A 4,575-nucleotide genomic window follows, 5' to 3' on the forward strand; every position below is an offset into this window, starting at 1 on the left:
AAGTTAAAATTGCAAGCGTAATACATACAAATAACGTAACACTGTGTCGTATATACTTAACGTAGGGCAGTTGCGCTATATCCTAGGGGAGGGCATAATTGTTAATTAATAGGCATTATAGTCCAGAGGAAATTTTGCGCCCCTTCACACCTGCGCCCAGGGGCGACTGCCCCCTCTTGCTACGCCACTGCTAAATTTCCCTTTAATACACTTGAAATATGTCTAATCAATACAAACTTTCAATCAATGCTAGTCTTGCGACAGACGATATGATTTTCTTAAAATATTTTTCTGCACCCTTTTTCTTTAAGGCCATTTTTATCATTTCCAGATTAAGATCACGATTTAGTAAGTTTAGTGCGTATTGATCGAGTTGTAAGGTTCCAACACTATTTCGAAAAATAATTTTCTTTACATCCTGAGGATGTAAGAAAATTATTTTATTGGTCCAGATTGGGCTATTTTTAACGAAGTGGAACCAATGTACACTCACTGCTATAATAAATGTAAATTATGTTTATGAAACACCTATGTCCCTACTAATGTTGTACTGTATAGTTAAATCCCCACAATTTGATGATGTAGTACTTTTTGTATAAGTTTGGACAAGATCCATCCATCCAATTTTCGGATGTCGTGTCCAAAAGATTGGGTGGAAGATTTTCTATTTACAGTAACCTTTTCACCGTATCCTTTGACTCATGATTTTTCAAAGTTAATCAGGTCTATAACTTTATATGTTCTTGAATGATTGTTGTTCCGCAAGGCGTGAGAAGAAAAACTTGGATAAATGATAATAAAGAATAAATTAATTATTTTGTGCAACGTTTCGAGAAGACGCCCTTCGTCAGGCAGTAAAGACCGTGTAACACGAAGGTCGTCTGCTCGAAACATCGCACAAAATAAACTAGAAAAAGTATAATTTAGACGTACCAATTTATTCCCAATTTTGCATGTATTGCCTGTTGTATAAGTTTGGTCCAATCTAGCCATCCAATCTTGAGATATCCTATCCAATAGATAGGGATAGATGGACGGACAGAGGCAAACCAAACACCCTGCAATGGGGTTGATAATAAAAGTGAAAATAGCGTCAAAAAATTAAAATGGTATTTCATTGACGGTGATTTGACATCAATAAAACTTCAGAAATCAATAACTAAAGTTTACTCCAAACTATTTCTATATGTAACAAAAAATCATTATTTAACGCAACACGAAATAGGTTAAAGACAAAAGTCAAGGTTTCATTTGAGTTTAGGGTTACTATGATACCTGCAGTGTACTACATATTTAATATATCTTCTACACTCTACAATATAACGTCGTTCAAAGGGAACGTTTAATATATAGCACGCGTAAGGTAAAGAAATGTAAACTGAAGATATAAAACATATGAGCATTTTACTTGGCTAGAACGAGACACCACTCATACACCTATACCGTAGACACGTGGTTTGTCTCGCGCTGCACGCGTGTCATTTGAATATTCAACAGGTGTGAATCTCTACGAACTCCAACGTCACCTTGTATAGTTTAGTGCTTCTGGTTGGACAGACAAGATCGCTATAAGATCACATTGTTTTCATGTACTCACGCATGACGGATTTAGTCACTACGTGATCTATGTTGTGGTGGATCGCAAAAGATAGCTTGCTGTGGTGGTTAATGTTGTTTACCATGTCGGCATGAATAAAGAAGTTCAGTCTAAGCCTCTCTCTTAAGAGTTTGTTAGTACCAGTTCTTTGTCTCCGGGTTGATTACTAGCCTCGAGAGTATGGTAAATATTGAACGTGTGCTAAATGATGACTGGAAAAAACCTGCATTGTTGTTATACAAACAACTACCCTAGGCAACAGAGCTTTCTCTTCTCTATGTCATTCAAAACAGGTTATAAATTTAGCTGTTTAAGCCACTTTTTCAATCCTTTCCCCGAATAAAATGTCTGGAAGATTTTAATATCATCATGTAAAGTTTTTTATTAATGTAATTGCAGCTGAGAAGGTGAAGTTCATATTTTATTCTGTTCCAGACTATTCCGTCAAGATTATTTTACGAAACCAAAACCTATTTGTGGTGCCACCTGATTCTCAGAAATATTTCTTGGGTTACATCGATTTTGTTGCGTGTAAGCGGTGCCAATTATAAGTAATGGTAACTTGATATGGTGTGTGGCTTTACCAGTTACCTCAATCCCCCAGTCTAAATATAATACATTTTTTTTAGCGTCGTATATCTATAACACTAACCAGTATCAACATTTGATAACTTTCAGTTTCTTTTCCTTCTGACGACTATAGTAAACTCTCCCAATTAAATGTGAATTATCAGATATATTATAAATTATAGATATTTGAAAAAAAGAAGAAAGATCCCTGATTCAAAGTTAACAACCTTCAGATTATACTGTGATATTTTACAGAAATAGAGTATTGACATGCTCTGGAAAACGTTTGTTCAAATTAACACCATTCGTTAGCGGTTTGTGTATATGCCAAACTTTTTTAAAAGTTTACCAAGTTATTTACACACAATTCTTTTTCTTACATCGACTTTCGTTATCAGTTTGTATTTTTAGACTTTATCTGTGTTTATTATGGGAGTTATTTACAAATTACACAAAGTCATTACTGAACAAACATTCTTATTATATAGCACTATGGCTTGAAATGGAAATATTTTTAAAGGTTAAGTGGCATCTTATGTAAGAAAAAAACAAACGAACTTTAGTTGTAAAATATATATATAAACGATAACCATGCTATTAGATTTTCATTCAAACAGCTCTAAATGGTGATTGCTATTTTTCTTGTCTTAAGAGCAGAACTTGAAATACGTTCTGTCGAATGTATGAACTCAATACTTCTGTATAAAAATAAATGCTAGAGGTATCTCACACTTTACAGATTTTAAAATTCAAAAACAGTTGAAATGGGATAGAAAAAATGCATCATTTAAAAACAACGTTTCGCCACTGTTAAAGTGGGGTCATCACACCATAGCAGTTGTTTTTAAATGATGTATTTTTCAATCCCATTTTAGCTGTGTTTGAATTTTAAATTCAATACTCCTGTATGCTGTATTTGGTGATCCAGACGCAGAAACAACGAAAACAAAACATCTTGTTTTTTTAGAGAAGTACGTTTACATCTTGAGTTGATATGGCGAGAAAGTTAAATATTTACTCTAGAGTTCACACTAAGTGTAAGTGATTACGTTTACATCTTGAGTTGATATGGCGAGAAAGTTAAATATTTACTCTAGAGTTCACACTAAGTGTAAGTGATTACGTTTACATCTTTTTTTTTTGTTTTTTTACTTCATTCACAATTTGCATGTTGTACGTGTATTATAACTTAATTGATATTAAGTCATGTTGGACCGCCTCAAACTGATTTAAAAAAGCAGACGTGAAATAAAAACACTATTATAACATCAAATTAGTAAACAGTAGTCACATAGAAAGTTGGGAGAACTTATTAAGCATTTTCAGCATAACTTGAAACCACAATTAGCATACGTGCATAATAATTATAAGTGTAACTCATAATTAACGGCATCAGACATAATAATTATGTTATCCTAATGAGATGTCACTGAAAGAAAAATTTTAATTTTTCTTAACAACTTTTTTTTTTTTTGCAACTCTTCCACTTCTACTCACCCCTAACAGAAATGTCAATACGTAATCACTTACACTTAGTGTGAACTCTAGAGTAAATATTTAACTTTCTCGCCATATCAACTCCTCCGCTTTTAAGGCATGCTTTTTTATTATTTTCCAGTTATGAATAATATCATTAATCAATGATAACTTAAAAACCTGCTGTATTAAAAATAAACCAATTCCCAGCATACCCGGAAAGGGCAGTAATCCTTTACCTGACACAGCTTTGAATACGTGTACACGTAATTATAGTTACTCCTAGTAACGTCAATACAGATGCGGTACAGGGATTATAGCATATAACTATATCTGGTATGGGTGCGCTAATACCTTTACAAAAATGTATAATTACGGACGTGCTAATCTTAATCACTAGAACGCTAAGCAAAGTAACGTTACTGTTTTATATAATTATTAGAACTAACCTCATAAATACATCTAAATAATTACTGGAATTTACTTCTGCATTTCGGGAAAATGCGCAAATTTTACAGCTCTCGTGTATTACTAACGGAGATGGTAGAATAAAGCTTTTTTTTTTCTACGTAGATATGAATGGTAGGAGTCACATGACAATGGCGAAAACCTAACGTCCTATCTTATATACACTCGTTACGATAAAAAGATTTGAATTAAACTCTTTAAGCGTCATTATTTCCCAAACTGCATACCCGAGTCCCTAAACATCGATTGGCTGACCTCGTGAGATTTGACGAAAGTCTTGGAAATTTTCCCTGCAGTCTCAAAAGGTTAATAGACCCACTTATTTAGCATTTTACATTTCGATACTGTCTGCGAAGGTCAACTTCATTCATTTCAACTGGCTAGAGTTTATACAACTTGTGATCTTTTACACAACAACTGGTTCAAGTTTGTTAAGATAACCACCGTAGATACACTCTAACTTG

Source organism: Limulus polyphemus, unplaced genomic scaffold, assembly GCF_000517525.1.
Source record: "Limulus polyphemus unplaced genomic scaffold, Limulus_polyphemus-2.1.2 Scaffold566, whole genome shotgun sequence".
Classification (NCBI taxonomy): domain Eukaryota; kingdom Metazoa; phylum Arthropoda; class Merostomata; order Xiphosura; family Limulidae; genus Limulus; species Limulus polyphemus.